The sequence below is a fragment of the Ursus maritimus genome, assembly GCF_017311325.1.
Source record: "Ursus maritimus isolate PB19 chromosome X unlocalized genomic scaffold, ASM1731132v1 scaffold_X1, whole genome shotgun sequence".
NCBI lineage: Eukaryota > Metazoa > Chordata > Mammalia > Carnivora > Ursidae > Ursus > Ursus maritimus.
The window spans coordinates 62,010,172-62,023,590 of record NW_024423319.1 but is presented as its reverse complement, the minus strand read 5'-3'; the positions used below and the strand labels follow the sequence as shown (position 1 = coordinate 62,023,590).

Here is a 13,419-nt window from a genome sequence, read left to right as displayed (position 1 = left end):
CTTTCCTGGAAATCCAGTGATTTATCTAATAATCTTTAATAAATTGCTTCCTATATAAATCAAGTAGATCCAATTTTACAGTGTCTATAACTAAAAACTTAACCTATGTAACTTTAACTTCTTACCCCAATCACAGTGGTTAGATTCATTTGAAAATGCATTAGTTGAATGATTTGAGGTTCAGAAGACTTCCCTGCACTCATTTAAAAATACTTTTCTGTATTGAGTCTACAAGTGTTTGTGGTATTGAGTATATCTCATCAGGTCTTTCCCACAGGTATTAAATAGGGCAAAAAGCATAAATACATCTTATTTAGAAAGATAAGGCAGTAGAGAAAAAGGTTGCTTGGGGCGCAGTGTAAAAACCACTGAACCAAAGTTGAGAGACTGGGCTCTTAGCTTTTTACTTCCTAACTATGAGAACACGTGAGTCCCTTATTCTCTTTGGGCCTTAGTTTACTTCAATAAATAAATGAGGTCGGTGATTTTTAACTTCTTTGCATGTCATGGACTCTTAAGAAGCTTATAAAATCTGTAGAATATTTTCCATAAAATACACACACACTCAAAAAATTTCATACAATTTCAGAGATTCTGCCAGCTGAGGGACCTGTGTTTTAAAATTTTATCAACTATCATGGCAATAGCACCGGAATTCAACATTTATTTTCCCTTTATACCACTTCTTCTCTTCTCTCATTACTCAGATCTAAAAATACCAGCATAAGCCTATATCCAACACAATGAGCACCCTCTCTTCCATTTACAGTGACTCTCAGAAAAGAAACATCAAGGAAAATAGAAAGAGGATAAGGGAAATTATCTCTCATTAGACTCAAAATAATTTACACTGAGCTCATCTATATTTTATTCAAAGAAATGTAGGAATATTGTAATTTACATATCATATTACAATGAATCAATATGGAGTCAAAAGTCCACCATTACACATTCATAAAAATTCCATACATCATCCTCAGAATAATCAGTTTCTCTACAAAGATTTACAGATGTCCAAGGTATGTAGTTTTTCCTCAGTGTGCTACAGAGTTTAGAAGTTCTGCTCCAATATTCCCCAAATCAAGTACAGGATCTGTTTCTTCATCAATTTCTCCAAAGACTGCAACGTTGTGACTTGTTGTGATGTATATCCCTAGCACCACTTGTTTTACTCCTGTGAAGAGCTGAACACTAGTTCATGGCTTTCATCCAAACTCAAGTTAATGGTCTACTTAAAACCTTGCAGTGTTCCCACAATCATTCTCTCCTCAGAAGTAATAACTGCAACAGTTTTGTTGATGTAGTTCTCCAAGGCAGATGTCATGATGGTGGGCTCAGCTGCTCTGGGCAACACAGCAATGCAGGTGACAAGTGAAGCTAAAAACGCCTGCCTGAGCTCATCTATATTACACTATACCAGTATACTGTAATTATAATTATACTTTATTGGACAATTAGTATAATTGCCTCTGGGCTTCAGTTTCCTCACCTATAAAATGAGGAAGTTAGACAGATAAGCAGTTTGTAACAATTTGGGGGATTATTATCTAAAACCCCTCATTTTCTGGGCCCTTCCTACTAGGTTGCACTTCTGATAGCAGCCAATCTATGGTGGCAACCCTCATTAGTCCAGTGGTTCTTAAAATTTTTTGGTCCCAGCCCCTTCAAGGATCTGATTAAAATATGGACGTTTTCCCCAAAAAAGTGCCCATATGTATGAACACAGAAATATTTTATAAATGCTTTCAGAGATTTCAGGACCTTCTGAAGTGCATGCATGGCTCACCAGTAAAACACTCTTGTACAGGAAGATGCTTTAAAAATTTTTTCTATTTAAATTCAATTTAGTTAACATATACTGTATTATTAGTTTCAAGGGTAGAATTTAGTGATTCGTCCGTTGCATATAACACCCAGTGCTCATTACATCAAGTGCCCTCCTTAAAAATCCTTTTATTTCCAATGCACTGTGCGTCTCTTATGTGGTAAGCATGTTTGACTGAAGGCAAAAATGGGTGGTGGATACTTCCCCACACCCTTCCCATTCCTCTCCAGCATTCCTTTCCTGTTAATTGTCCCAAATTGCCAGGATCCCCACTGAGAGTAGATTTACCTAATAGATTTACATAAAGAAAGGAATTTGAGGGTATACATGTTACCCTTCTCAACAGTTTGCCTTTGCAAAAAGAACAATGAAGGGGAAGAACCAAAAAGGACATACCTGGAATACTGACTTTTCAGACCTGGTGGCAGGTATATGAGTGGACTTTTGGGGATTATAACACTTACATTGAATATTGTGTTGTGTAGGACAAGTGACCTAGTTTATCTATGGATAAGGGTGTTACTTGCTATGAAGTGCAAACCACATGTGTATATCTGAATACAGGCTTTATAAAGTGAACTTTGTGGGCTCCTGCTGAATCCCCTATCACAAGGGTCTGATACAATAGATAATCTCACTTATTGTTAATTATAAACACTTAAAATCAGTAACAATAAAACCACTCCTGCCTTGAATTCTGGCCTAAGTATGCAGATCCAAACAGCATCCCTTTGCTTATTTCCCTTGAGGGTTATTTTTGAGATATTTGGTGCTCATTTGCACTTACATTGTGACTTTTAGTAGAATGTTCTCTGAACATTTTCAAAATAACAAATTAGGCTCCCTCCAGGCCCCAGACTGATTATCTGATTGCTATGGCTAAGACTTCCAGTACTATGTTGAATAAAAGTGGAGAGAGTGGACATCCTTGTCTTGTTCCTGACCTTAGTATTTCCCCATTGAGTATGATGTCTGCTGTGGGTTTTTCATATATGGCCTTTATTATGTTGAGGTATGTTCCCTCTAAACCTATTTTGTTGAGGGCTTTTATTGTGAATGGATGTTGTAATTTGCCAAATGCTCTTTTTGTGTCAATTGAAATGATGGTATGTTTTTTATCCTTTCTCTTATTGATGTGATGAATCATGTTGATTGATTTGCAGCTATTGAACCACTTCTGCATACCAGGAATAAATCCCACTTTGTAGTGGTGAATGCTTTTTTAATGTGTTGTTGCATTTGGTTTGCTGGTATTTTACTGAGGGTTTTTGGACTCTATTCATTAAAGATATCGGCCTGTGGTTCTCTTTTTTTGGTATTGTCTTTATCTGGTTTCAGTGTCAGGGTAATGCTTGCCTCAAAATGAATTTGGAATTTTTCTTTCCTTTCCTTTTTTTTATTTTTATTTTTTATTTTTTTATTTTTTATTTTTTTGGAATAGTTTGAGAAGAATAAGTATTAACTCTTCCTTAAATGTTTGGTAGAATTCCCCTGTGAAGCCATCTGGTCCTGTCCCAATGCGTAACAACAAATGAGCATGGTCCTGAGTAAACTGATTCTTTGGCCACTGCACTATTTGGAATAGAAACAACCTTCCACCAATTCCCCCTTGCTTTCTTCCTTCTTCACTTTCTGTAAAGTGAATTCTGTTTTCCCATCTCCTTTCATGATCAAGTCAGAGACTGTCCCCCAAGGAAAAACAAAGATACCACTGAAAACTTTGGCAAAACACAAAACAAAACAAAAAAACTTTCCACAAATACAGAATCTACCTTATGTCATAACCCCATAATCCCAAAGCTGTCAGAATTTTTCTCTTGGCCATGTGCATCTCCTGAATCAACATTCATAAGTTATTCTTTTATTGTCCTCATATTTATAATGATTAACATAATTTGGTTGCAATATTATACTTTATCAATAAGTATCACTACAGCCTGAGAATCAGCAATGATATTGTGTCTTGAAATCTTTAAGCTGTTTTTTTAAAAGATTTTATTTATTTATTTGTCAGAGAGAGAGAGAGAGAGAGCAGCAGGCAAAGGAGAAGCAGGCTCCCCACTGAGCAAGGAGCTGGATGTGGGGCTCAATCCCAAGACCCTGGGATCATGACCTGAGCCGAAGACAGACACGTAACCTACTGAGCCATCCAGGTGTCCCTGTGTCTTGAAATCTTAATTTCAAAACTGCAAATCAATTTTTAGCGTTTCTTGACAATCAAAGCTGTGTAACTTGGAGAAATTTACTTAACAGCTTCTAGCCTGTTTTTTTAACTATAAAATGGGGACAAATAATATCTACAACATAGGGTTGTCTGAATGAGTAAATAATATAACAAATGTAAACTTGGTAACACAATGCTTAGTGAATTGCCAACTCTCAGGCCAGAGTGTTTACTCTGCAAAAAAAGTATTTTACTTAAAGAAGGAATATGTATGATTAGTATTTTAACTGGTAACTTGACAAAGAAAATAATTTAGGTAACCTACTTTTAAATGTATTTTAATTTGTTAATTGCAGCACTCTAATGTTTTATTGAGGATGATGTGTTAATTTTGTGCAATTACATAACAAAGCATAAAGCACTTTGCAGATTATAGAGTGCTGAACAAATGCTAGTTATGATTAAATCACAACCAATAAAAGTTTAAACTGTAGAAAATTCTTAGAAAGGGAGAACCACTGGTATTTAAAATTATAGGTCTGATGGTATGAATATGTTTAGAAAAATTATTTTGATGATAATCTATATTGTATTATGCAGTATTTTATATGCAACCCAATAAGCTAAGTTGAAAGAGTAATTTTAGAATCATGAGGTAAACATTAAATGATAATGAAACATTTATTAAAGAGAAAATTCTTTCCTTGAACCAATAATAAAAGCTCAAACTTTTCCATTATTTACACTTTATTATTATTATTTTTAAGGGTTGTTCATCCACTTTAGAGAGAGAGAGAGATACTGCACAATTGCAGGAAGGGGCAGCAGGAGAGGGAGAGAGAGAATCTCAAGCAGACACCCCGCTGAGCATGGAGCCCTGTGCATGGCTCTATCCCATGACCCTGAGATCATGACCTGAGACGAAAGAAATAAAAGGCATTCACATTGGCAAGGAAGAAGTAAAACTTTCACTATTTGCAAATGACATACTATATTACGTCATATATGTAGTAAACCTGAAAGACTCTACCAAAAACATACTAGTAAATGAATTCTGTAAAGTTGCAGGATACAAAAGCAATGTGCAAAAATCAACCGACTGAGCCACCCAAGTTCCCTACACTTTTACTATTAATTATTATTATTATTGTTATTATTATTTTGCCTCACAAGATCATCATTATTTGTATAAATAGGAGAATACAGAGAATAATTTACAAAGCCATGACTCCCTGAACAAGGGAAAACAGACTCCTTTTTATTAATCTTTTAAAAAAAATTACAGTAGATTTAACATACAGTGTTATTTTAGTTTCAGGTGTACAATATAGTAATTCAGTACTGCCATGTATCAGCCTGTGCTCACCACAAGTGCACTCCTTAATCCTTTCATGTGTCTGTTAGCCATTTGTATGTCTTCATTGGAAAAGTGTCTGTTCATATTTTCTGCCCATTTTATGATTTGTTTATTTGTTTCTCGCATATTGAGTTTGAGAAGTTCTTTGTAGATCTTGGATACCAGTCTTTTATCTGTAGCATCATTTGCAAATATCTTCTCCCATTCCGTGGGCTGCCTCTTAGTTTTTCTGACTGTTTCCTTGGCTGTGCAGAAGCTTTTGATCTTGATGAAGGCCCACAAGTTCATTTTATCTTTTGTTTCTCTTGCCTTTGGAGATGTGTCATGAAAAAGGTTGCTGTGACCGATATCGTAGAGGTTGCTGCCTATGTTTTCCTCTAGGATTTTGATTGATTCCTGTCTCACATTGAGGTCTTTCATCCATTTGGAGTTTATCTTTGTATATGGTGTGAGAGAGTGGTCAAGTTTCATTCTTTTGCATGTAGCTGTCCAATTTTCCCAGCACTATTTACTGAAGAGACTGTCTTTTTTTCCACTGGATGTTTTTTCCTGCTTTATCAAAGATTAGTTGCCCAAAGACCCTAGATCATTAGCCATCAGGGAAATTCAAATCAAAACCACACTAAGATACCACCTTACGCCATTTAGAATGGCAAAAATTGGAAAGGCAAGAAACAACAATTGCTGGAGAGGAAGTGGAGAAAGGGGATCCCTCCTACATTGTTGGTGGGAATGCAAGTTGCTACAGCCACGCTGGAAAACAGTGTGGAGGTCCCTTAAAAAGTTAAAAATTGAGCTACCCCATGACCCAGCCTTTGCACTACTGGGTATTTACCCCAAAGATACAGAGGTAGTGAAGAGAAGGGCCATATGCACCCCAATGTTCATAGCAGCATTGTCCACAATAGCTAAATCATGGAAGGAACCGAGATACCCTTCAACAGATGACTGGATTAAGAAGTTGTGGTCCATATATACAATGGAATATTACTCAGCTATCAGAAAGACACATTCATTGTTTTGTAGCATGTTGTTTAACTTCCATGCATTTGTGATCTTTCCAGATATTTTTGTAGTTGTTGACTTCCAGGTTCATGAGGCTTGTGGTTAAAAAAGACACATGATTTGATGTCAATCTTCTTGTATTTGTTGAGACCTGTTTTGTGACTTAATATGTGATCTATTCTGGAGAATGTTCCAAGTGTCAATAATAGGGGACTTTAACACCACACTTATATCAATGGACAGAATGCCCATTGAGAAATCAAAAGAACGAGTTCTCAACATTTGCTGCAACATGGACGGCACTGGAGGAGATAATGCTAAGTGAAATAAGTCAAGCAGAGAAAGACAATTATCATATGATTTCTCTCATCTATGGAGCATAAGAACTAGGAAGATCGGTAGGGGAAGAAAGGGATAAAGAAAGGGGGGTAATCAGAAGGGGGAATGAAGCATGAGAGACTATGGACTCTGAGAAACAAACTGAGGACTTCAGAGGGGAGGGGGTAGGGGAATGGGATAGACTGGTGATGGATAGTAAGGAGGGCATGTATTGCATGGTGCACTGGGTGTTATATGCAACTAATGAATAATCGAACTTTACATCAGAAACCAGGGATGTACTGTATGGTGACTAGCATAATATAATAAAAAAAATTAAAAAAAACAATGAATGTGTCAACCATCAAATAAAAGGAGAAATCAAAAAAATATAAGGAAACAATGAAAATGAAAACACTGAGATCCAAAATCTTTGGGAGGTGGGTGGGGAACAGGCTAAATAGGTGATGGGGTTTAAGAAGTTGAGTTCACTTGCTTTGATGAGCAAGGGGTGTTGTATGGAAGTGATGAATCACTATATTGTTCACCTATAACTAATATTACACTGCCTGTTAATAACTGGAATTAAAATAAAATTTAAAAAAATCCACTACTATTACTGTTTTATTAACAGTTCCACTATGTTTGTTATTAACTGTTTTATTTATTTGGGTGCTCCCATGTTGGGTGCATAAATATTGACAATTGTTATATGATCTTGTTGGATTGTCCCCTTTATTATTATATAGGGTCCTACTTTGTCTCTTGTTACAGTCTTTATTTTAAAATCTATTTTTTCTGATGTAAGTATTGCTATTACAACTTTCTTTTGACAGCATTTGCATGATAATTTTTTCTCCATCCCATCAGTTGCAATATGTAGGTTTCCTTAAGTCTAAAATGAATCTCCTGTAGGCAGCATTTAGATTGATCTTTTTTTTTTTTATCCATTCTGTCACCTTATGTCTTTTGATTGGAGCATTTAGTTCATTTACATTCAAAGTAATTATTGATAGATATGCATCTATTGTTTTTATTATTTGTTTTGTGGTTGTTTCTGAAGATTTTTTCTCATCCTTTTTTGTCTTTCTCTCTTTCATTTTTTTTTGTTTTCTTTAGTGATATATTTGGATTTCTTTCTGTGTTTTTCTTTGCATATGTATTACTGGTTTTTGATATATGATTACCATTATGCTTTTATATAAACTTTTCTGTATACAGCACTTTATATTAAGTCAATGGTCATTTAAGTTCGAACCCATTCTTTTCTCCTCTCCTCAAGTGTTAGGTATACATTATCATATTTTACATCTTTTACTTTGTGACTTTATTGAGTGATTTTTTTTTTACAGAATATTGATTTTTACTGCTATTAGTTTCCTTTTGTATTTCCTACCTTCTTTTGTATTTCCTACCTTCCTACTATCACTTTTGTATTTCCTACCTTCTTACTATCACTTTTGGTCTCTCCTTTCCTCTCAGAGTCTCTTTTAATATTTCTTGCAGGGCTGACTTAGTGGTCACAAACTCCTTGAAGTTCTGTTTGTCTGGGAAACTTTTTATCACTCCTTCTATTCCAAATGATAGCTTCTATGGATAAAGTATTCTTGGCTGCATATTTTTCACATTCAGCACTTTGAATATATCATGTCATTTTCTTCTTGCTTGCAAAGTTTCTGCTGAAAAATCTGCTGATGGCTTTATGGGTTCTCCTTTGTGTGTAACTGTGTTTTTTGTCTTGCTTCTTTTAAAATATTTTCTTTGTCACTACATTTTCCCTATTTAGCTACAATATGTCTTTGTGTGGATCTGCTTTTCTTGATTTTGTTGGGGGTTCTCTGTGCCTCGTGGGTCTGGATATCTATTTTCTCCCCAGCTTAGGAGTGTTTGCAGCTATTATTTTTTCAAATATATTTTCTACCCCCTTTTCTCTATCTTCTTCTTGGATCCCTATAATATGAATGTTATTATGTTTATTGGAGTCTCTGAGTTCTGCAAGTCTATCTTCATTTTGCATAATTCTTTTTTCTCTTTTTTTCAGCTTGATTACTTTCCATTACTGTGTTCTTGGTCCTTAATTCATTCCTCTACTTCTTTCAGCTTGCTGCCCATACTATGTAGTGTGTTATTCATTTTGTTTATTGAACACTTTATCTCTAATATATTATTCTTTATCTTTGTGGTAAGGGTTTAACTGATACCTTCCACTCCTTTCTGTAGTCCAGTGAGTGTCTTTAGAACCATTACTTTCAATTCTCTGTCAGGATGTACCTACATCTGTTTTGGTAGATCTCTGACTGTGGCCTTGTCCTATTATTTCACTTGGGACAAATTCCTCTGTTTTCTCATTTTGTCTAAGTCTCTGTCTGTTTCTCTGTGTTAGGAAAATCAGCTACATCTGTTCTTGAGGGCAATGGACTTATGCAGAAGAGGTCCCATGTTGTCCTTCAGTATAGTGCCCTTCATTCTCCAGGACCTGGTGTTTCAGAGTGTGGACTCTGCTGGTTTATCCTGGTTGCTTTATCTTTAGGCCAGTAGTCTGCAGAAGCTTTCTTTGTCTGTTGTGTGCAGTGTTTGGTCCCTGACCTGAATGTGGTGAGTTTTAAGAAGGTGTGCTCTGGTCTGCTTCTGAAACTATACTGTTGCCACCATCTCTGGAACCATGTCCCTGCAAAATTCCCAGGACTTCTGGGGGAGGAGTTCCACTACTTTTTACTGACATAAGCATAACTGGGAAGGGAAGGGTGATTCCACTGGAGTGAAGGAGTCCATGTCTTGGTGTAAGCAAGTTAAATAGCGAACTTTGGAGTCTTCCTGGTTTTTGCAGGTGGCCCTGCGCTTATGCTGAAGGGAGGGGAGGGGAATGATGCCTTCCAGTTCCTTTGTTACTGGAGGGGTCTTTCTGTGAATACTGCCGCTTTGCTACATATGCTGAAATAAGCAAATAACCTCCCTACTGTGTGCCCCAGGTGCTCTTCAGATTGCTGCTTTCATGCTGTATGTTCAGAGCCTTTTTGCCCTGCTTTCTCTCCAAAAGCAGCCCCAATGTTCCCTATATTATCTTGGAGCCAAGCCCACTGACCTTTAAAACTCCAGGCTTTAAGCCCAGCTGGTTGCCAGAAATCACAAAATTCATCTCCTCTTGCTTTCCAAGCCAGTTACTATGGGGATTCCTTTTCCCCATGCACTCCCTCTTGGGTTAGTCTGTCTCTCATCCTTCTCCACCACCATGGATCCATCCCCACTGCAGGGACTACAATCCATTTCTCTACAAACTGTGTCTCTGCACTTCCTACCTTCTTCCACGTGGCCTCTTCTCTACCTTTAGTTGTGGAGTTTGTTCTGGCTGTGTTCAGGTCAATTTCTGAGGCATTTAGGATGATTTGATACTTATCTAGTTGTATTTGTGGAGGAGGTGAGCCTAGGGTCCTCCTACCCTGCCACCACCTTTCTCTGTTTTTTTCCATTTTAATATATTTCATATTTCAAAATTAAACTATCGAGAAAAGATTTACAAATTGTCTTGGCCTGTATGTCTAATTTGAGTGGGCTTGAACTTTTTTCTTTTTAAAGTAGATCTAAGTGAGTTAAATGTCCACCCCTTTTATGTATAAAGGCAGAGGCATAGAATTCAGCTTTTGAGTTTATTTGATATTTGACCTTTCCTCTGTAACTAAGACAAAGCCTTGCCACAGATGATATAATTGTGAACAAATTACCCATATCATTAATGCCATGAGACACTAGCCAGATAGAAATGACCTTAGTGAGGACATCGTCTTAAAAGTCAAGAAACCTGGGTTTAAGTCCAAAATTTATCATTAATTCCCTTTGAGACATGAATCAGGTCCTTCTCTCTTACCTTCTTCATCTTTAAAATTAGAGCTTAGACTAAATCATCATTCATATTCCATTCAGCTCTGATATAGTACTCTTTTTTTTAAAGATTTTATTTATTTATTTGACAGAGATAGAGACAGCCAGCGAGAGAGGGAACACAAGCAGGGGGAATGGGAGAGGAAGAAGCAGGCTCATAGTGGAGGAGCCCGATGTGGGGCTCGATCCCAGAACGCCGGGATCACGCCCTGAGCCGAAGGCAGACGCTTAACCGCTGTGCCACCCAGGTGCCCCATGATATAGTACTCTTATTTGACCAATGTGGAGTGGAATTTAACAATTTTCCTATAGGGGTATTACTTTGTTTCTAATTGGGCTAAAGTTCTTTGATCTAAATAGGAAAGATAAGTACAGTCTAGGTCAGGAAATTTTACTACCAGATATTTTATGTCACAGTACATGAGGATTGGCTCCTATGAGTTCTATTTGGGACAGCCAGCTGAAACCTCAAAACTGATATGTTTACGCCCAAATCTCACTTGGTGGAAGCAAACAGGAAGAACATGAGGATAATAAAAGGTGAGCCTATACAAAGCAGCAACATTTATGGGTTTTTTAGAAATCGAAAATATATCTTTCTGTTCTGTACTTATTGAAATCCCTCCATTCTTAATAGGCCCAGCCCAAACTCTCATTCTCCTGGAAGACTTATCTGACTCACATCCTGAAATTCCATTCCTTATCCCAGCCCCCCTGGGATCCCTGACTTCTGAAAATCTTACAGCAGTAGATATGACATTTTTAGGCCCTTATGACATGTATGTTGCCTTATTATTTGAGGCAACTACATAATATCTTATCCGCTTAACTACATTCTAAAAAGTTGCTGGGAGATGGTATCTCTTAATCTTTTTCTCTCATTCTCTCTTCTTCAGCTATATTTGATCTACTGGTCTCCATTTGGCAGTTATTCAGTGGGAGTTTGCTGAATGGAGCTAAGTCTGCGTGAAGGGAGAGAGCATCACAATAAAATCTAGACACAGCAAAAAGCAAGTAGGAAAATTTTCTTTAAATAAACAAATAAAGGGGCGCCTGGGTGGCACAGCGGTTAAGCGCCTGCCTTCGGCTCAGGGCGTGATCCCGGCGTTACGGGATCGAGCCCCACATCAGGCTCCTCTGCTATGAGCCTGCTTCTTCCTCTCCCACTCCCCCTGCTTGTGTTCCCTCTCTCGCTGGCTGTCTCTATCTCTGTCAAATAAATAAATAAAATCTTTAAAAAAAATAAAATAAACAAATAAAGCATTAATGCCATATTCTGCCGGACTGTGAAGTACAGAATAAATAGATACAGCAGGGGCAATGAATTGTAATCTGTTATCAATATATTTGACCCAGTGCAAACTTAGATTAATTTACCCCTTTCCCTATATTTTCTACACTTGCTCAGAATTATTCTCACCATAGCTAGCTTAGTGCAAAAATCATTAAAGATTATTTTTATAATTCAGTTTTTGTGTCCAGGAATCTTTTCATTTTTCTTTTATATCCTGCTCCCACTATCTACTCTTATCTTTCCAATTCTAACAAATTCATTCACATCAAAGTTTTCAGCTAACTATATTTCTAAGAGTGTCAGGATTTGAAAATCAAGACTCAGGAAGAAGGGAATGCTTGTCTCCAAAGGACTTGTGTTTCAGGCATTAGTGAAGAAAATATTTTGAGGCAGAGTCCTACAGATGCTTCCTATAATGTACTGTGAAAGTATCTCCTGGCATGAGGTTGGACCTGCATTAATATACTTCTTTCTCCCATGGTCTTTGTGAAAAGTTCCCTTGCTCTGATCTAAAATACTACTTAAGTCTTGGAGATTGTCTTAAGCTGCCCCTTGTTCAAATTTCAGGAGTGCTGCTGCTGGTGGTGGTATGTTAGGTGTCTAGTACAATGTGGTGCTGGGCTCTGGAGCTCTGAGGCCCCTTGGAACACCATCTTCAACAGGCTGTTGCTAAGGGTCTGAGCTACAGGAAATCAAGCTCTTTTCACCCAATTATCCTTAACCACTGAGAGGAAATGGGGGTTTACTTGCACTTCCTGGCCCAGGACTCTGGGGTGAATGGGGAGAGGGTGAACAGGAAGTGGGAGGTGAGTTAGGTATCTTCAAGTTTTTCTTAAAGAGTAGAGTATTTATTTTAATCTCAGGGATTTAAAGGTCTACACATCTAAGAATACCCTAGGCGGAGGTCATTCCCCCTTTGAACTCTCTTATTGGGAGCTACCTAAGGGCAACTTTAGGTAAGGAGTGTTTACTTTGGTACCTGAACACTACAACTCAGGGCCTGAGAGAAAGGATCACAGTGAAGATTGCGGTGGTCCACTATCTGTGAAAGGGGCCAGTAGATGCATAGCTTCTGCAAAACTCTCCATAAACAAATAGACCATGTATTGTCACAAACTCAAAGCTTAGTGCAACCACAAGATTGGAAGACAATGCACGGTGGCCCTATAAATAGAAACAAGAGTTTCTTTGCTAAGTGTGAAGCTTAGCAGGCATTATGTACAACCCATAGCATAGTTCTGCATCATTAATCAGAGAGAGAGAGCGAGAGAGAGAGACTGAGCACCAGTGAGCTTGCTAGCTCAAGCTACCCCCTGGAAAACGGAAATGTTCAGTGTGCACAGAGGCTTGCATATTTCATTCTGACATCTCACTACCATGTTTTCCAACATGGTAGTGGTTAGGTAATGCTGAGAATTTTCTTTTCTTTTTTTCCTTTTGCTATCTTCATTTTTCTTTTGGCTTTTTAAATTTTTTTCTTTTTATTCTTTCCCCCCTTCCTCCTTCCATATCTCCCTTTCTCCCCCTTCTTTTCTTTTCTTTCTTTCTTTCTTTCTTTCTTTCTTTCTTTCTTTCTTTCT

General features: G+C 37.4%; 1 protein-coding gene and 1 pseudogene across 1 annotated transcript in view; one reads left to right on the top strand and one right to left on the bottom strand.

Moving 5' to 3' along the window:
- Window positions 1-1,034: 1,034 nt before the first annotated feature.
- On the bottom strand, window positions 1,035-1,351 carry LOC103671957 (annotated as a pseudogene).
- A 10,421-nt stretch (window positions 1,352-11,772) lies between these two features.
- The window catches only part of GPR174 (G protein-coupled receptor 174), a 71,329-nt gene continuing 69,682 nt past the window's right edge, over window positions 11,773-13,419 (top strand). The window contains exon 1 of the mRNA XM_008700606.2: window positions 11,773-13,242. The gene's annotated coding sequence lies outside the window, so the exon portion shown is untranslated. The remainder of the gene's footprint in view (window positions 13,243-13,419) is intronic.